Consider the following 21481-nt stretch of genomic DNA (forward strand, 5'->3'; position numbering starts at 1 on the left):
TATGGACAGGGAGGGGGAGGGAAGCCATGGGAGGTTTGAGGAGTGATGAAAAAGTTTGAAAAAACTGCAGTGGAGAGTGGGTAGTGAATAAAATTGGAGTGGTGTAAAAAGGATTCCCTTGAACAACAAGCACTCATTTGTAAGTATGTAATATAAATTTGTGGAGAACCTACTCAGCACTGTGATTTTGTCTAGCTTCATTTGGTAGCAGGAGAATGGGAGTAAAGGAGTGAAGGCAGAAGATTGTGGGAGTTATCCAAGCTAAAATTTGGAAGGGCAAGATCAATTATTGGATAAGGGACAAAAGGAACTTGAAAGCATAGAACAGGAAAGCATAGAATTAGACTGATTCACCAAGGGATTAAGATGAGGCAGGGTGGAGAATGTAGCTAGTGTAGGGTAGGGGTGATGACTTGAAAAAGTACTGAGGTGGAGAAATTGAACATAAAAAAGGTTGATGGAGTGATAAAAGATTATGATGAGATAAAGGAATTTGAGTTTCTGAATGTTGAAGTTGAACATTTGTGAATGATGGCAAGATCAAGAGTATAACCATCTGTGTGTAATAAAGGTTGAGTAGGAGAGTTGATTAGGGGAAATGAATAAATTGAAGAATTGGGAAGTTAGGGTGTTTGAGGGAATATCAATTTGTGTTGGGGGAATATCAGTCAGTAAACATGTATTAAGGTCTACTCTGTGTCAGGCACTGTGGATACAAACTTAAAAAAAAAGACAGTTCTTGCCCTCAAGGAGCTTAAAATCTAATGGGGGAAGACCACACACAAAAGGAAGCTGAAAAGAGGGTTAGAAGGTACTTGGGGCAAGGTGAGGGCCAGGTAGGAAGGAGAAGTTCAAACTGGGGATAGGAAGAGAGTTATATCATTATGTATGTTGAAAGAACATCAGGTTTTCATGACACTGTTCTTTCTTGGTCCTCATCCTCTGTGTAAGACCACTTCTAGTCTACTTTGATGGATCTTCATCCCGAGTGTCTCCCAGAGCCCCCAGTATGAGGGCAGGAATTAGGCGAGAAAAAATGTGAGCCAGGTACTGAACTTGTAGAAAAAAATAGTAGTGTCCTGGAGAGCTGTAGATTAATAGCTACCAGAATCTTGATTGGGTAATTAATAGGGATTGAATAAACCACAAAGCAGGAGAGGTTATTGAGTGATAGTGGTAGAGGGAGAGTCTTGAAAGTGGGCAGTGAGAGAAAGGAGTATTCTGACTCTCTCCCACCACAACTTGTGAGTCAGTTGTGTGAGTGAAACTGCACCCAGGGCTTGAAAGGGTGGTGGAGTGAGCTGTATCATCAGAAGGGAGCACTCTCAGGGAGTACAAGAAGGGGGAAAGAATGAGAAAGGAAGGTTTAAGATGAAAGCAAGTTTGTTACCTATGGAGCAAATACTCTAAGAAAGTTAGTGGGAAAGGTCTGCAGATCTGGAATGGGGTATTGTAGAGGTTGGGTAATTTTGATCTTGTCATCACCCATAAGTATTTGACTTTCATGTTCATGAACTCAGAAATTCTTTCATCTGATCATAAACTTTCATCATTCTATTTTTCCTATGCTTTATTGACCCCCTTCCCCCCAAATTGTACTTCATCCTCAGTGAGACCTTCATTCCCTTCTCCCATTAGTTCTTTCCCTCGTCTTCAACCCTGTTCTGACCAGTCTGAACTCCCTTCTCAATCTTAACCCATTGGTGAACCAGTTCAACTCCACATAATCTTTTACTCTCTCTCAGTTCTTTTGTCCTCTTTTCCTGTCCCTGTTCATATGTCAAATCCCAGCCCTGGATTACTCTAATCATTTGCCTCCTTTGCTCCCACGTGGAGCTGGAGGAAATCACAAAACTTTTACCTGGCTCCACTACAAATTCATATTATCTTAGCTGTTTCTTTACTGCAGCAAGATAGTGCTTAACTCCTTCCCTACTTCTTCCTAATTGGTTTGCTACTACTAATCCAGAAGCATCTGGGCCCAGTGGATAGAGAGCTGAATCTGGAGGCCAGAAGAATTGAAATCTAGCCTCACTTACTAGCTGTGTGATCTTGGGCAAGTCATTTAACCTCTCTTAGTCTCAGTTTCCCCAACTATAAAATGGAAAAGTATTACACTTATCTCCCAGAGTTATTGTGAGGATCAATTGAGATAATACTTGTATGTTTTATATATACCTATTTATTTATTTTGTTGTTTCCCTGTTGAGAATGTGAGTTCCTTTGAGGTTAGGGACAGCTTTTGCCTTTTTTAGCATCCTTAGTGCTTAACATATAGTAAGAGCTTAATGAATGCTTGTTAATTCATTCTCTGGGTTCAGGATCCTCTACAACTTATCACCTACCTTTATAAAGGTTTGTCATTGTTTATGTTGGAATCAAAATGGACAGCTCTCCTTGGGCTGCATGCATTCCTTGTGAGCATAATGGTGACAGAACTTTGGACCAAGCCATGTGGTCTGGTTTAAGGAAAATGGAATGTTTATTAGAAGAGCAAATTTAAAGTGTTTAAAGGGCTGTCATTTAGAAGTGGGATTAGACTTTTTTCTGCTTGGCCCCACAGTGCAAAACTAGAAATAGGGGATGCATACTGATTTAGGGTCAGCATAAGGAAAAACTGCCTAATAATTGGAGCTCTCAAAAGGTAAAATATGGTGTCATGGGAGGCAGTGGGTTCTCATACATTGTAGGTTTTCAGATAGAAGTGAGGTGATCAGTTGTAAAAGTTGGGATTCATTTTTCTGATCTGACTTAAACTATCTGACTATTGAGGTTCCTTCCATCTTTGATTTTCTCTGATTCCATAGTATTTCATATAATGGGTCCAGGGGTGGGGAACCTGTCTGTGACCTTGAAGCCGCATGTGACCCTGTAGGTTTTCAAGTACAGCCCTTTGCATCAAAACGTCACAGAACAAATCCTCTTAATAAATGGATTCATTTAGAGGACTACACTTGAGGACCTAGAGGGCCACATGTAGCCTTGAGGCCTCAGGTTCCACCTCTGGGTCAGACTGTTTCAGTTTATAAACATAGTAGGTAGATGTCAGGCAAATTAAGTATATTTTTTATTTGGTGGCAAAGGAGTGTTTGCTGTATATATTTGCATGTATTTCTGTAGTTTCTTTAATAGTAGTATTTGGACTATATGGATCATGTTCTTAATATGGACTATATTCCCCCTCCCCTCCATATTTAGCTTGTATAAAACAGGGAACCCTCTGATTTGTGCCTTTTTAAAAAACATTGATATAGCTTTTACTTCTATAAGGGTCTAATTTTAGGGGGTTGGCCTACATATAGACCAAGGTATTGGCCTCAGGTATATGGTTTTACTTTTTTAGAATTCCCACCTCTATATGAGAACACAATACATTTTTAGTGTCAGTATTTGATTACATAAAAAAACTTGTCTATGATTTAATCAACAGTCAATAATTTAAGTTCTTATTTTTGTTATGCCTTGTGTTAAAGTACTAGGTATACAAAGAAAAAAAAAGGAATTTATTCTGCCCTTAAGGAGCTTCCATTCTATTAGGTGAAACAACATGTTTGTTTTTGTTCAGTCATGTCCAACTCTGTGATCCCATGGACCATTGCATGCCAGACCATTCTTTTCTTCACTATCTCCTGAAGTCTGTTCAAGCTTGTGTTATTTGCTTCCTTGACATATCGCTCTCATCCTCTGCTACCTCATCCTCTGCTAACCCCTTGTCCTTCAATCTTTTCCCAAAGTCAGGGTCTTTTTCATTGAGTCCTGTATTTGTCCTTCTAATGAGTAGTTTGAATTAATTTCTTTATTGACTGATTTGATCTACTTGCTATTCTAGGGACTCTCAAAAGTCTTCTGTAGCTCTACAATTGGCAAGCATTGGTTCTCAGCTTTTCCTATATGCACTAAATGGACCTTTGTTAGCATTGTGAGATCTTTAGTTTTTAATATGCTGTCCAAATTTCCCATAGTTTTTCTTCATGGCTACAGTTGTCATCTACAGTGATCTTTTGAGTCCAAAAATATAAAATCTAACATTACTTCCATTTCTTCTCCCTCAATTTGCTATAGTTGGCATGATCATGTAACTATATACAGAATAAGTACAGGGTAATTTTGCAAGGGAAAGGGTACTAGCAAGAAGATCAAGAAAGGCGTCATGCAGAATGTGGAGTTTGAACTGAGTTTTGAGGGAAACAGTTTGAATAAATAGATCATCTGATGTGTTGTGGCAAGTATTAGTTATATTTTGATAGGTGGGTTATGTGTATGCCTGTAAGAATGAGTTCATGTTAGGGCAAAGGAAAATGGATTATAGGTATATATGTCATTAGAATATAATGAAATAACTCAGAAGCTGCTCAAACTCTGTAGTGATCCTTAACTTATTAGATAAGTACACTTGTTCTCATTGGGGCAACTAGGTGGTACAATGGATAGAGGGCTGGGCCTGGAATCAGGAAGACTCATCTTTGTTGAGTTCAAATCTGGTCTCAGACACTTACTTACTAGCAGTGTGACCCTGAGCAAAGTAACTTAACTGCATTTGCTTCAGTTTCCTCATCTATAAAATGAGCTGGAGAAACAAATGCCAAATCACTTGTGTCTTTGCCAAGAAAACCCCAAATGGGGATCACAAAGAGTTGAACATGACTGTAAGGAAACAAGTTCTCATTTTTTCCCTCCAGACATATACTAGTTTTCTTATCCTGCTTTTCCCATATAAGCACCGATTTTTTTTATTTTATTGGAAAGTAAAATATAGTGACTAGAAATGAAGCAAGATGCAGTATTGACAGGTATATTTATTAAATGATCACCAAGTATCAATCAGCATTTCTTAAGTTTATTAGGTGACAGAATTGTAGCAGAGATACAAAGTAAAAAAAAAACAACCCAAAAACAGATAGACCCTGCTCTCAGGAGCTTTTATTCTAATGAGAAAGACATGTACAGTACATATAAAACACTGTAGGTAAAAAGGCAAGGTGGTACTTGAACTGAGTCTTGAAAGAGGCCAAGGATTCTGAGAAAGAATTCTAAAAAATTCTATGAGAGCATTCTAGGCATAAGAAATAGCCAGTGTAGAGGCATCAAAATGAGAAATAAAGCAATGTGTTTAAGGAATAACAGGTAACCAGTATAATAGAACCATAAAGTGCTTGAAGGTCTTGAATGCATAAGTAGATTAGAAAGGTAGGAAGGGATCAGGGTATGCCAAACAAAGGAATTTACATTTTATACAGGAGGTAATTGGGATTCATTGTAATCGATTGAGTTTGAGATTATCATGGGTCAGATTTTTGATTTAGAAAAATTCACTTTGACAGGAAAGCTAAAAGATGGTTTGGAGCAGGGAGAGATTTGAAGTAGAGAGGCCAGTTTGAATGCTATTTGCAGTAAGTAGTCCAGGTGAGAGAGTTTGTACAAGGGTGGTAGTAGCTATGTGGGTGGAGAGAAAAGGATGTATATGAGAAATTTTGGGAAGGTAGAAAAGATAAGACTTGACAATAACTTGGATTTGTGAAGTGAGTGCAAGTGAGCATTTGAAGATATTGAGAAACTGAAGTTGCAAGCTTATTTGCCTGGAAGGATAGTGATGCCCTCAGAAGTAAAAAGGGAGAATTCTCATGTGGGATATCCATTTAAAAATGTTCAGTTAACAGTTGGGGGTGTGGCTCTGGGACTTAGGATATAGACTAAGACTGGATATGGATCTGGAAATCATGCATAGAAATGATATATGTATGTATCACACACACATATAAAATATAGTCATATATATGTGTAGTGTGAAGGGCACTAAATTTGGAGTCGAGACTTTCTTCTGGCTAGCTTCCTTGGTTCATTCAACCTTTTAGTGCCTGAAGCACTAAATAGAGCAAAATAGGGTATGTATCAATTGTGGCTATGTCATCAGAATATATTTCTACACTGAAAATTCTCTTTATTCTCTGGGCAAAGAATCTTTACTCTGATCTGATGTGACATCAGCGGTATGAAGTCCAAACTCATTGAATTCTTGAGATATTTTAGCTATTTACTCAAGCTCACAAATGGTCTTTAAAAAAAAGGCAGGGAAAACAGCTTAGGTAAACCTGGTAGGCCTCTATATAGTTCTAATGAACTAGGTCAAAATCTGATAACCACATCACGTCTATGTAAGTGATGGAAAATATTTTCCAACTTTAACTCAAATACTTTAGGAAAGCAAAGACCTGTAGTTATTAAAATTATAAACTGTTTCGGATTCAACCAAATTTTGATGCTAATGAGCTCTTAATGCCTTTTCATTCATTTAATTAGTTATCTTCATTCTCTCAAAATGACTTAGCATAGTGTAAGAAGGAAATACCTGCAAGAAAGTACATATAAAATTATGTTCTGGATGTTCCTTCATTTTTCCCTCCTTTGTACAGTAATGTTGATTGGGTTGTGTGAATGGTATATTACACACTTTCGTTCTATGCTTTTTAAAAAAAGCAGTTTTGATAAAATTTATCACAGTCTCATTTAGAAATTATTCTTTTATATTGTATATAAGTAGGTAGGTGGTTTAGTGGATAGAATGCTGGTCCTGAAATCAAGAAGAGCCAGGTTAGGGGCAGCTAGGTGGCGCAGTAAATAGATAGACCCTGGAGTCAGAAAGACCTGAGTTCAAATTTAATCTCAGACACTTAACACTTACTAGCCGTGTGACCTTGGACTAGTCACTTAACCCCAATTGCCCTGCCTTTCCACCTCCAAAAACGAAAAAGCAAAAAAAAAAAAAAAGACCTGGGTTCAAATGCAACCTCACATACTAGCTGTGTGACCCTGGGCAAATCATTTAACTTCTGTCTACCTCAGTCTTCTTAACTGTAATGTAGAGAACATAATAGCATTTACTTTCCAGGGTTGTTGTGAGGATCAAATGAGGTAACATTTGCAAAGTGAGGTCGCAAAGTGGCACAATGAATAGATGCTGGACTTGGAGTCAGGAAGACTTGAGCTTGCATCCAGGCTAGACACTTATTAGCTGTTTAGTTTTTGTTTCAATGTACTCATTTGTAAAATGAAAATAATAGCACCTATTTCCCAGAGTTACTGTGAGGATAAAATGAGATAATATTTGTAAAGTGCTTAGCACGGTATCTGGCACATAATAGCAGGTATTTAATGAATTCCTTCCTTCCTGCCTCCCTTCCTCATCTGTCCTTCCCTTCCTTCCTGCTTTCTGTTATACATTTTCTGAGAAGAAAATTGATTGTGGATTCTGTTGTTAAAAATTACATGCCCGGAAATATGTGTATGCTCTTATTCACACTGACTAACATCAGTGTTTTTTTTGTTGTTTTTGTTGGTTTTTTTTTGACAACATTCATAGGATCATAGATTTAGAGCTGGGAGTGACCTTTGAGGCTGTTGATTCTAACCTCTTAGTTTCTTTTCACAAATGGAGAACACAGAGGCTGAGAGATTATGACTTCAGGGTAACACAGGTAGTAATGAGCGTCCTTGTGCTGAATTTAAACTCAATATATAGTCCAGTGCTATATCTATTTCACCACCTAGCTGCCTAACAAAAAAAGTATTTCAAATAGGACTGAATGTGAAGTACATAAATAATAGGGCAGCTAAATAGGAAAACTTACTGGAAGTGATACAGGAAGAATGTGCTAAGTTTTAAGTCCTGTGCCTTAGGGTATCTGCTAGAAAAAAGTCAAGCTTGACTCAGTTCTAGTTTTTCCAACTGATACCAACATTTTAACTGTTTACTTTTATTTGGAGAATGGAAAAGGAGGTACAGAAGTGCAGTGAAATAAACAAATTAGTAAACATCTAGTGTGTGCTAGACACTTGCTAAGCTCTGGGGATAGAAAAGGCAAAAGATGTCTCTGTCCTCAAGGAACTAACAATCTAGTGGGGGACACAAGACATATATAGAGAAATCTATCTTCAGGATAAATAGGAAAAATTAACAGACAGAAGGCACTAGAACTAAGAGGGATTGGGAAAATTTTCCTGTAAAAGATGCAATTTTAGTTGAGACTTATTAAATCATGATGAGTTAGGAATATGGTGTGTGATCTTATGTCAGAGAACTTTAGTTTGAATTCTGTTGTTGGATACTTAATGCTTGTATAACCTTGGGAAAAATCACTTTTCTAGGGCTTAGTTTCTTCCATCTGTAAAAGGGAATTGGAATAGGAGATTTTTAAAGTCCCTTCTAATCCTGTGATCCCATTTCTTTTTAATTTTTAAAATTTATTTTTAGTTTTCAACATTCGTTTCCACAAGATTTTGAATTACACATTTTCTTCCCATCTTTCCCCTACCCTCTACCCCAAGATAGTGAGCCTACTGAACACCCCTTCCCCCATTCTGCTCTCTCATCTTCTTCCCCATCCCCCTGTAACTTTCTAGTAGGGTAAGATGGATTTCTATACCCCTGTATATCTTATTTCCCAGTTGCATGTAAAAAAAATTGTTTTTTAAACATTTGTTTTTAAAATTTTGATTTCCAGATTCTTTCCCTTCCCTCCTCACCCACCCCCACTGGGAAGATAAGGAGTTCAATATAGGTTGTACATGTGTAGTTGTGCAAAACATTTCCATAGTAGTTATATTGTGGAAGACTATATTTCCCTCCATCCCATCCTGCCCCCTCACTTATTCTATTTTCTCCTTTGACCCTGTCCCTTTTCAAAAGAATGTGCTTCTAACTACTCTCTACCCCAATCTGCCCTTCATTCTCTCATCCCCCCTCTTATCCCCTTCCCCCATACTTTCCTGTAGGGTAAGATACCCAAATGAGTGTGTATGTTAATCCCTCCTTAAGCTAAATTCAACAAGAGTAAGGTTGTCCCATTCCTTTTCACCTTCCCGCTCTTCCCCTCCATTGTAACAATTTTCTCTTGCCTCTTTTATATGAGATAATTTACCCTATTTTATCTCTCCCTTTCTCCTCTCATTATATTCCTCTCTCACCTCTTAATTTTGTTTTTTAGATATCATCCCTTCCTTTTCAACTGATCCTGTGCCCTTCTGTCTATATATACACATATACACACACTTACATATGTATTTATATACATATACACGCTCCTATACATATATATGTATGTATGCATATATATACATATATATTCCCTTCAACTATCCTCATACTGAGAAAAGTCTTATGAGTTAAAATTATCATTTTTCCATGTAGGAATATAAATAGTTCAACTTTAATAAGTTCCTTATGATTTCTTTTTCCTGTTTATCTTCTCATACTTCTCTTGCTTCTTGTATTTGAAAGTCAAATTTTCTGTTCAGCTCTGGTTTTTTCATCAAGAATACTTGAAAGTCCTCTATTTCATTGAATGACCATATTTTCCCCTGAAGCATTATACTCAGTTTTGTTGGGTAGGTGATCTTGGTTTTAATCCTAGCTCCTTTGGATTTAGGAATATCCTATTCCTAGCCTTTCAATCCCTTAATGTATAGAAGCTGCTAAATTTTGCATTATCCTGATTGTGTTTCCACAGTATTCAAATTGTTTTTCCTTGACTGCTTATAATTTTTTCTCCTTGATCTGGGAACTCCAGAACCTGGCTATAATATTATCCTGGGAATTTTCTTTTTGGTATCTTTTTCAAGAGGTGATTGGTGAATTCTTTCAATTTCTATTTTGCCCTTTGGTTCTAAAATATCAGGGCAGTTTTCCTTAAGAATTTCTTGAAGGATGATTTCTAGGTTCTTTTATTGATCATGGCTTTCAGGTAGTCCATTAATTCTTAAATTATCTGTGCTGGATCTATTTTCCAGGTCAGTGGTTGTTCCAATGAGATATTTCACATTTTCTTTTTTTTCATTTGTTTGGATCTTTTTAATAGTATCTTGATTTCTCATAGTCATAAAGTCATTTACTCCAATCTAATTCTGAAGGAATGATTCTCTTCATTGAGCTTTTGAAATTCTTTTTCCATCTGGCAAATTTGGCTTTTTAAGGCATTCTTCTCCTCATTGGCTTTTTGGGCCTCTTTTGCCATTTGAGTTAATCTACTTTTTAAGGTGTTATTTTCTTTAGTCAGGTTGTTGACTTTCTTTTCATGATTTTCTTGCATCATTCTCATTTCTCTTCTCAATTTTTCCTCCACTTCTCTTACTTGATTTTCAAAATCCTTCTTGAACTCTTCCATGGCTTGTGACCCGTTCATATTTTTCTTGGAAGCTTTTGGTGCAAGAGTTCTGACTTTGTTGTCTTCCTCCTATTCCATGCTTTGATCCTTTTTGTCCCCAGAAAAGGATTCTGTGGTCTGATTGTGCTTCCTCTACTTGCTCATCTTACAAGCAATTACTTGCCTTTTGAGCTCTTTGCCATGGTAGAACTCTGCTTCCAGAGTGGAGAGAACTTTGTCCCAAATTGCTGAGGTTTTCCGCAAATGTTGTCAGAGGTCTGAGGAGGGCACCCTCTCTACAGCCACCACAAGCTCTGGCACACTGGTCTTTCTCACCCCAGGACCTTCACCCTAGACAGTGATCCAGATCCAAGCAGGTCAGTGCAAGAGTGATTGCCCTCTTGTCACTTGTTCCCCTGACAGTCTGCAGGCCAGGAGCTCACGAGGCAGCCACATGGCAGCACATGCCTCAGCCACCTTTCACCCCAGGAACAGGGGCCGGATTGTGCTCTTCTCTCATCGAGTTCCAACAGAGTTCCTCACTGACCTTTTCCTTTCCTTTTTGTTTTTTGCTTGCTTTTTGGAGGGGAAAAGGTAGGGCAGTTGGGGTTAAGTGACTTGCCCAAGGTCACACAGCTAGTAAGTGTTAAGTGTCTGAGACCAGATTTGAACTCAGGTCCTCCTGACTTCAGGGTTGGTGCTCTGTTCACTGTACCACCTAGCTGCCCCTGACCTTTTACTTTCTCTTTGGTGTTTGTGGGTTGAGAAGTCTGGAAACTGCCACAGATGCTGGTGATTCACTTTCCTGAAGTCTGCTCTAGGCGCTGCTGTTTGGGGCCGCCCTGGGTCTGGAATTGCAGGGCTTACATGGGACTACACTCGGCTCCCAGCTCGGTGTGATAGACCCTTCCTGTTGGCCTGCCAGGCTGCCTTCAGTGGGAGATTTGTTTCTCTCTGTCACTTTGTGGGCTCGGTAGCTCTCAAATTTATTTAGAGTCATATTTTGCAGGTATTGGAGGTGGCTTGGGCTTGCTTTTACCCTGCCATCTTGACTGTGCCCTTTTACTTTTTCTGTGATCCTATTTCTAAAAAAAATCCAGATAGGGAAAATCCTTTTAGACTTTTGGTGCTTTGTACTATTCGATAGTTATCATAGGTCTGAAATTTGTCAAAACAAATTTGTGTTTTATAGTAATCAGACAACATAGGCTATCTGTTGAGATCTGCTAGCTGCCTGAAAGGGCAAAAGTGTCATCCATGGGACATTTGAATAGATATATTCTTAATATCTCAAAGCACTGAAAGTTCTGACACCAGAGTGATATTAAATAAATACATTTAACAATTGATTTGGTAATCAGTGTGGGACTAGCAGTAGTTTGTAACCAATAATCTTTAAAGAGTTTCTGTAAGATAATTTGCTCAGTTCTTCTTAAGTTGAAATTCTCAGGCTGTGTGATGGGATCACATTGATTATGAATCTATTTTGAACTTCATGAGGAATATGCCATGACTTTTGGTCTTAAATAGAGTATTTGTAGTAAGTTTTGCTGACTACTGTTTATTTTTTCAACTTTTACGCAATGATGTGAAAAATAGTAGAACTGAGTCCTCATCAACTGACTCCAACTTGTTTCTCCGTCTTTATTTCCCCCATTGAACACCATTTGCACCAGCTAAGATTTCTCTCTCTTTATAGCTTTGAATGTACTGTGCACATTCCTGTCCCTTGGCAACAGTGATTTCTCTCTCTACAAAATTTTGATAGCACTTAATATGTGTTTTTATGTATGTGTATTTCATGAAGCATTTATTGTATACTTCCTAGTAGGTTTTTTTTAAAATGCATATGAAACATTCTAAGAGTGGTTTCACCATGAGATGCTCTAAATTTTGTTCTATGATATTAGTAATGCTCAAGTATTGTTGGAATTTTTCTTTTGGAAATACTTTCAGCTTGAGTATATAAGAAAACAAATGTTTAATAGTTCAACTTAGATTTTGGGAAAATTGTTACCTTATTAATTAGTTAAATTTTAAAATTAATTTAATTTAATTAATAATGTTACCTTATTAATTAGTAGGAAAGGCTGTATAGCACAGTGCATATGATACTGGACTTTGAGTCAGGAGGGCCTTGATTCAAATTCTACTTCAGACTCTAGCTGTGAGACCCTGGGCAGATCACTGTCTGTACTTCAGTCTGTCAGTGAGGGCATTGGATTTGTTGGCTTCTGAGGTTCTTTCCAGCTCAAAATCTGTCATCTTGATATTCTGTGACCTAACTTGATCATGATATCTAATGATGTTACAAGTAATCAGGTTATTACAGATGATATATTTTTCTTGTTTTTTTAGTGTAAGTCCACTTCCTACTATAGCAGTTTAGAATTCCTGTATGCTTTAATGAAAGGTTTTAATGAATTTTGGTTGAAAAAAATTATCACCTGAACTAGGTAGTCCTCTCATTTCCGCTTGTGTTTGAAATCATTCCAATTTGGTAGGACTTTTTTTTGGAGCTTGAAAACTCAATATCATCTTGATGCTAAAATAAGATATTGTAATAGGACCTTAGTGGCTGGATTTTGTAATGGTGGTTACATCACTGGAGTCAGTCGGAACACCTGAGTTTGAATCCTGTGTCATATATTTGCTTGCTTTGTGATCCTGGGCAAGTCACATCACCTCAGTTTCCTCATCTGTAAAATGGGGATAATGGTAATACTTACCTCATGGGAGTATTGTGAATATTAAATGAGATAGCATATGCAAAGCACTTTATAAACATTTAAAGTACTACATAAATTCAGTTATTAATTTTGACTATAAAAATTAAGTTTACTCTGGAATAAAGTTTGTTGCTATTGAAGTTATTCAGAAGATTTCTTTAATCTCTGAGGGCAAAAGAGGAGCTGCAGAAAACTTCCATATGGGTAATAGCATTATTGGAACCAAGTGTACAACTTTTGAAGGTGTCTATATATTTATACATATATTACCTTGTATGCTGTCACCTAATGAGAGGTAATTTTCTTGGAGGTAGCAGCAGGTAAAATATTGAACTTATAGTTATAAAATCCTGAGTTCAAATTAAGCCTCAGACACTTATTAGCTGTGTGGCTGTGGGCAAGTCACCTAATATCTCTGTGCTTCAGTTTTTTCATCTGTAAAATGGAGATAATAGTAGCACCTTCCTTTCAGGGTTGTTGGAAAAATAAGATAATATTGTAGAGTGCTTTGCAAATCTTAAAGTACTATATAAATGCAAATTGTTATCTTTATAGCAGGATACATCTATATTGCTAACACAGTGTTTTTCACATAGTTTTGAAATATTCGTCCATAATATAATAAAAAAAAAACTTGAGGAATGGAAAATATATGCATAACTTGCATGTAGGGTAATTCAGATGAGTTGGGATATCTTGAAGAAAAAGTTTAGGGATGATAACTCTTTGCAAAACATTTGCTGAAATCCATCATAAATTTTTTTCTGTTTCCTGTGTGTAGGGCAAGAAGCAGTCAGTCAGACATTATAGATAAGAGCGCATTAGACAAAAAACCTTGAGTGCAAGTTCTGCTTCTGACACAAAATGACTATATTATCATAGGCTGGATACTTAGCATTTCTGCGCCTGATTCATTGAATGTTACATATGAGGTATAAATTTGCAAGAGGGGTGAAGGCATTTCTATTATCCCTCACTGATGAAATTGCAGTTATGTTCACCCTCTAAAAAGTGTTTGACACATTGTGCTTTTTGGATACATTGTACCAGAAGGTTTTTTTTCCCCCAGTTAATTTAGGATCTTTATTTTCATTTTACAAAGATTCGAGACTGAACAAAATAATGAACAAGAATAAGATTATAAGGGGCGGCTAGGTGGTGCAGCAAATAGAGCACCGGCCCTGGAGTCAGGAGGACCCGATCTCAAATCCGTCCTCAGTCACCCAACACAAAAACTAGCTGTGTGACCTTGGGCAAATCCCCAACCCCAATTGCCCTCCAACAAGCAAAAAAAAAAAGAATAAGATTATAAATTACTCAAGAGTTTTCAATCTGCAATAGTAAAGGAAGTTACCCCAGTGGGAATTCTATATGCTTAATCCCTTCCAAGTCACAACTTCACCACCATCCCCAAATGCAAAAGTTCAGAGAGAAAAATAGTTTTATTTTCTTCCATAACTTTTAGTGATCCTTTGAGATAATTATTACAAGGATGATGATCCCTAAGTCACTTAAACAGTGACTTACCCAGAGTTACAGAGTGCAAATGACAGGCTCACAAGGGCTAGTTCCATTAAACTATCTCATACCACTTGATGTTATGAGAATATTTTTAAGCTTCTTTGAAAAGATCAATGGACTCTTTAAATTTCAAAAAGTATCATCAACAGAGGACAGGAGTTCTGAGGAAATATTCAGATGCCTCAAATTTCTAAAAATGGCAAATAACAGAATCAAATGTTGAAAGTAGATGCTCCCCTTTAGGATGGAGAGGGAGAATTTAGGCCCCTTGATTCATAGGAGGTAATTAGGGTGTGAGAATTATAGATGTACTTTAAAGGTCACAGTGAGGAATAAAAATCCATATGGGGTTCTTTAATTAAAATTAGAGGCCTAATAAAGACTTTGTACCCTCAACAACTTTCCTAAAAACACTATTAACTTCCTTGTTTCTCAAGCTGTAGATGAGGGGGTTTAGCACGGGGATGACCATGGTGTAAAAGACTGATGCCATTTTGTCTGTGTCCATGGAATGACTAGAACTGGGTTGTAAATACATGAAGATGATTGTCCCATAGAATATGGACACAGCTGTGAGGTGGGAAGTACAGGTGGAGAAGGCTTTTTGGCGGCCCTCAGCTGAGTGCATTTTCAAGATGGCAATGAAAATTAATAAATAGGATAACAATATGATGAAAATGGCAAAAAAGACATTGAATCCCACAACAAAGAAAACCACTAATTCACTGGATGTGTATGTCAGAGCAAGAGAGATCCAAGAAGGGGGGGAATATCACAAAAAAAGTGAGGAACCACATTGGAACTGCAGAAGTAGAGGCTGAAGGTATTTCCTGTGTGAATGGAAGAGTTCAGAAAACCACAGAAATAAGAGCCAATGACTAGACCAGCACATATACTAGATGTCATGCTGGTGGTGTAATGGAGGGGTTTACACACAGCTACATGGCAATCATAAGCCATAGCAGCCAGAAGATAACGAAGAAGAATATTTGTACAGCACAACTATTGTAAGAGATGCATTTGTTGCCTGTGAAGAGCCCAGTCATCATCACTCTAGGAGTAATGGCTGTCGAGTAACCAAAATCTACCAGAGAGAGGTTACTGAGGAAAAACTACATGGGTGTGTGGAGACGAGAATCCCAAGAGATAATCACCACCATTCCCAGGTTCCCCACCAGAGTGATGAGGTAGATAACAGTGAAAATTATGAAGAGGGGCACTTGAAGCTCTGGAGCATCTGTTAATCTACAAGGATGAACTCTTTCATTTCTGAGTCATTCTCCATGTATATCTTTAGGGATTTTGTGAATCACTTTCTCAAGCTTCTCTCACTTCTTGTATCTGAATGTCAGATTTTCTATTCAACTCTGTTTTTTTCATCAAGAATGCTTGAAAGTCCTCTATTCCACTGAATGACCGTGTTTTCCCCTGGAACATGATACTCAGTTTTGCTGGGTAGGTGATTCTTGGTTTTAATCCCAGCTCCTTTGACCTCCGGAATATCATATTCCAAGCCCTTTGATCCCTCAATGTAAAGCTGCCAGGTCCTAAGTTATCCCGATTGTGTTGCCACATTACTGAAATTGTTTCTTCCTGGCTGCTTGTAATATTTTCTTCTTGATCTGGGAATTCCGGAACCTGGCTATAATATTCCTTGGAGTTTACTTTTGGGGATCTTTTTCAGGAGGTGATCTGTGGACTCTTTCAATCTCTATTTTGCCCTCTGATTCTAAAACATCAGAGCAGTTTTCCTTGAGAATTTCTTGAAGGATGATTTTTAGGTTCGTTTTTTGATCATGGCTTTCAGGTGGTCCAATAATTTTTAAATTTTCTCTGCTGGATCTATTTTCCAGGTTAGTGGTTTTTCCAATGAGATACTTCACATTTTCTTCTATTCTTTCATTTGTTTGGATCCGTTTAATAGTGTCTTGATTTCTCATAAAGTCATTAGATTCCATTTGCTCCAATCTAATTCTGAAGGAATGATTCTTTTCAGTGAGCTTTTGAGATTCTTTTTCCATCCGGCAAATTTGGCTTTTTAAGGCATTCTTCTCATCATTGCCTTTCTGAGCCTCTTTTGCCATTTGAGTTAGTCTATTTTGTAAGGTTTGATTTTCCTCAGTTAGGCTGTTGACTCTCATTTCATAATTTTCTTTTTTTTTTTTTTGGTCTTTATTAATTTATTTCATAATTTTCTTGCATGATTCTCATTTCTCTTCCCAATTTTTCCTCTACTTCTCTTACTTGGTTTTCAAAATCCTTCTTAAGGTCCTCTATGTCCTGTAACCAGCTCATATTTTTCTTGGAAGCTTTTGGTGCAGGAGTTCTGACTTTGCTATCTTCCTCCTGTTCCATGCTTTGATCATTTTTGTCCCCAAAATAGGAGTGTAAAGTTTGGTTGCTCTGTGTGATTTGCTTCCTTTGCCTGCTCATGTTGCCACTCAATTGCTTGACTTTAGGGCTTTTTGCCACAGTAGAACTCCGCTACCAGAAATGGGAGCTTTATTCCAAACTCTGGGTTTTTCTCATCTGCCAAAGGTATTGGTTGGGTGCACTCTCTGAAGCCTCCACCTGCTCTGGCAAGCTGGTCACGCACCCCAGGACCTCCACCCTAGACAGCAATCCAGATCCAAGCAGGTTAATGCAAGAGCAATTACCCCTCAGACTAGTGGCTTGGTCCCCCTTCACTCTGCAGACCAGGAGCTGAAGCTGCCATGTGGCAGCGCTTATAGGGCTGTGTTGCCTCGGCCACTTCTCCCCCGGGGGGCAAAGGCCGGATTCCCAGGTCCCAAAGTCCACACTGCACTGATCTCTTGCTTTGTCCTTGGCATCTATGGGTTGATAATTCTGGAAATGGCCACAGCTGCTGGTGATCTAGGGCTAAGACCTCTGGCTCTAATGGGGCTGGGTTTGGCTCCCAGAGCATTGCACTGCCTCCTTGCTGCCAGCCTGCCAGGCTGTCCTCAGCGGGAGCTTAGCTTTTCTCTGTCATTTTGTGGATTCTGTCCAGAGGGTTTTTAATGACCTTCTATTGTCTGTTTCCAACACAAAGTAAGAGTTATTAATTCCCAAGTGAACCCTGTCTTTGCTCTTAGCACCTGCTCTTTCCCAGACTAATTTCTCCAAAAGGGTGATAAGTAAGGGAGGTGAGAACACTTCACACACTTGTAGATTCTGGAACTTTGTTTCCTGTCTTTAATTTTGTTATTCTGTTGTGTGATCTAAGGTGACCATTCTTTTCTAGTAGAGGCTGCTATATAACTTGTATTTTATGATTAACAAGCCTTTAGGTTTTTTGTATTTTGTTCTCTGTAAACTTCAAGTTTTGTAAAATACTTAAAATGAAGCATACATTATATATTAGATTGGAGTATTTGGATTGTGGAATAGTTTGAGTTTAAGGAGGTAGAAGTATAAAGAATTATATTTCCCTGTCCCCTTCTGAGATTACTTTTATCTACACTGGATATATCCTTTTTGTACATAGTTTTTTCTCCCATTGTCATGTGACCTTCTTGAGTATAGGAACCTTTTTTTAAGTTAAATTAAAAAAAATTTTAATTCAGCAAAAATCCACCATCTTTCTCCCTCCTTCTGTTGAGAACAAAAGAAAAACAAAACCCTTTACAAATATATTTAGTCATGCAAAGCAAATGAACACGACGGTCTGTCAGTCAGCAAACACTTATTAAGGACCTGCTGTGTGTCAGGGACTGCGCTAACTGCTGGGATACAAAGAAGGGGAAAAGACAGTTCCTGCTCTCAGGGGCCTGCTAGTCTAATGGAGAAGAAGGGTGCGAGGGTGGGGCGGGGCGGGGCATGACGACAGGAAGTGATGAGATAGAGAATCTGTGAGAGGCTCTCAGGGGCAATGCTTAATCAGTAAACACTGATTAAGTGCCAGCTATATTTCAGGCACTGTTGTCAATGTCAGAGATGCAAAAAGAGGCATGGTGAAATCCAGATGAGCAGCCAGGTGGAAAGTGTACAAATACGTCTCATTTTGCAATGTGAGTATTTTACCTTTTTACTAGGTGGGTAGCATGTTGCATCATGAGTCCTCTGGAAACTTGGATGGTTGCAGTTCCTAGGTATTGGTTTTTGTCTTTACATTATTGTCCTCAGTGTATAAAATATTCTTTTGCTGCTGCTTATTTCACACCTTATCATTTCTTGTTTTGCTTTTTGGAAGGTAGGGCAATTGGGGTCAAGTGACTTACCCAAGGTCACACGGCTAGTTTTGTGTTAAGTGTCTGAGGCCGGATTTGAACTCAGGTCCTCCTGATTCCAGGGCTGGTGCTCTATTCACTGCGTCACCTAACCACCCCTCTCATTATCATTTCTTGCAAGTAGTCTTAGGTTTTACCAAAACTATTCCCTTCATAATTTCTTAGAGCAAAATAGTATTCCATATTATTGATATACCATAACTTGTCCTGCCATTCTTTCATTTGATGTATACTCCCTCAATTTCCCTTTTATTACCACTTCAAAGAGATATAAATGGTTTTGTGTATCCTTAGAGTTTGTTTTGCTTAGTTTTAATCTCTTCCTTAAACTTTGTTTCCTTTAATTACTCCTTCCTTCTCCTATTTCTCTGTTGAGTCAAACGTATTTTTGTACGCAAACTTCTGTTTTCACCCCTCCTTTGAATGCTGGTTGGTGAGAGTGAGCTTCGTGTCAGCCCTTCCCCATTTCTCCTTCCTTGTTTGAACAGATATTTACTTATGACTGTAACTTTTACTTCTTCATCTGACAACTGCCATTCATGTCTTTTGACCATTTATCAATTGGGGAATGCCTTGTATTCTTATAAATTCGACACTTGATTGTAAAAAATGTTTCTCAGCTCTCTGCTTTCCTTTTAATCTTGACTGCATTGATTTTATTTATGCAGAAGCTTTTGAATTTAATATATTCAAAATTATCTATTTTATATTATGTAATGCTTTCTGTCTCTTGTTTGGTTATTAGCCATAGATCTGACAAGTAAACTATTTTCTGCTCCCCATGATATCACCCTTTATGTCTAAATCATGTGCCAGTTTTGACCTTGTCTTGGTTTATGGTGGGAGATATTGAAGTATACCTAATTTCATCAGTACCATTTTCTGGTTTTCCCAGCAGTTTTTTTTTTCCAGCTAAATTTATTTTTATTTTTTCATTTTTCAAATGCTTTATTAACTTCTGATTTACATCATTAATTTCTGTCAGATTTTGAGTTATAAATTTTCTCCCCATTTCTCACCTCTTAATTTCACCTTTCAAGTATCATCCCTTCCTATTAAATTGGTCCTGTGCCCTCTATCTATGTATACCTGTAAGCGTATATACAGACATTCACACATGTATTCATACGTCTGTATACCCTCTGAGATACATATATTTCTATTCCCTTCAACTGTTTTCATACTGAGAAAAGTTTCATCAGTTAAAATTATCGTTTTTCCATGTAGGAATGTTAATAGTTCAACTTTTATCAGTGGCTTATGATTTCTTTTCCCTGTTTACCTTCTCAAGCTTCTCTTGCTTCTTGTATCTGGATGTCAAATTTTCTATTCAACTCTGGTTTTTTATTAAGAATGCTTGAAAGTCCTCTATTTCACTGAATGACCATATTTTTCCTGAAAGATGATACTCAGTTTTGCTGGGTCTGTGATTCTGTTTCTTCTAACATTAACCTGGACAAATTTTTTTTTTTTGTAAATATGCATACATTTTGCTTGGATTGTCAGATTTATTGGCATATAGTTGGGAAAGTAACTCCTAATAATTGCTTTAATATTCTCTTCATTTGTGGTGAATTCATCCGTTTTATTTTTGATACTGGTAATTTGATTTTTTTCTTTATATCATTAACCATGGTTTATCTGTTTTGGGTTTTTTTTTTCTTGAAACTAGCTTCTGGTTTTATTAGTTCAATGTTTTCCTTACTTACAGTTTTATTAATCTCCTTTGATTTTTAGGATGTCCAATTTGGGGTTTAATTGTTCTTTTTTCTAGTTCTTTTAGTTGAATTCCTACTTTATTGATGTGCTTATTCTCTGTTTTATTGATGTAAGCATTTACAGATATTAAATTTCCCCCAAGTACTGCTTTGGTTGCATTCTATAAATTTTGGTTTATTGTTTCATTGTTGTCATTCTCTTTAATGAAATTTATTGTTTTTGTGATTTATTCTTTGACCCATTCGTTCTTTAAAATTAGATTATTTTGTTTCCAAATTAATTTTTAATTTGTTTTTCTATGGACTTTTGTTGGATGTAATTTTTATTGCATTTTGATCTCAAAAGGATGCATTTAATATTTCTACTGTTCTGCATTGTAATGAGGTGGTTTTTTTTTTTTTTTTTTTTTAAGGCAGCCAAGGTTAAATGATTTGCCCAGGGTCATACAACTTGTAATTGTCAAGTGTTTGAAGCTAGTTTTGAACTCTGATCATTCTGACTCTGACTAGTGTTCTATCCACTCTTCCACCTAGCTGCCCCTTGAGTTTTTTATATCTTAATATGTGGTTAGTTTTTGTGTAGGTGTCATGTACTGGTAAGTAAAAGGTTTTTTTTTTCCCTTCCCATTTAATTTTCTCCAGACACCTATCATAGCTGACTTTTCTAAAATTCTATTCACCTCCTTAACTTCTTTCTTTTTTGTTTGTTTTTTTTGGGTAGATTTATCTGATTCTGAGAGGGGAAAGTTGAGGTTTACCACTTGTATAATGGTACTATTCATTTCCTCCTGTAACTCATTAAATTTTTCCTTTAAAAATGTGAATGCTATACCATTTTGTGCATATATGTTTAGTATTGACATTTTTTCGTTGTCTGTGGTACCTTTAAGCAAGATTCAGTTTCCTTCTTTCTTTAATTAAATCTGTTTTTGCTTTTGATTTGTTGGACATCATGATTGCTACTTCTATTATTTTTTTTTTCACTTATGCTGAAGCACATTAGTTTCTGCTCTATCCCCTTACCTTTATTCTGCTTCAAATGCTTCAATTTTTTTGTAAACAACACACTGTAGAATTCTGGTTTTTAAGAGACTTTCCTGGTTTTTTGAGGCATTATTTTAAAGTTGTTTGGAGTGGAATTTGGGAGA

General features: G+C 37.2%; 1 protein-coding gene and 1 pseudogene across 8 annotated transcripts in view; one reads left to right on the forward strand and one right to left on the reverse strand.

Moving 5' to 3' along the window:
• The window catches only part of BIRC6 (baculoviral IAP repeat containing 6), a 317039-nt gene that overhangs the window by 11444 nt on the left and 284114 nt on the right, over positions 1-21481 (forward strand). The window lies entirely within an intron of this gene.
• Positions 11906-20474, reverse strand: LOC138149180 (olfactory receptor 5B12-like; annotated as a pseudogene).

The sequence above is a fragment of the Petaurus breviceps genome, unplaced genomic scaffold (assembly GCF_028583685.1).
Source record: "Petaurus breviceps papuanus isolate PSGF00001 unplaced genomic scaffold, PetGlider_PUasm1.0 90845, whole genome shotgun sequence".
Lineage (NCBI taxonomy): Eukaryota > Metazoa > Chordata > Mammalia > Diprotodontia > Petauridae > Petaurus > Petaurus breviceps.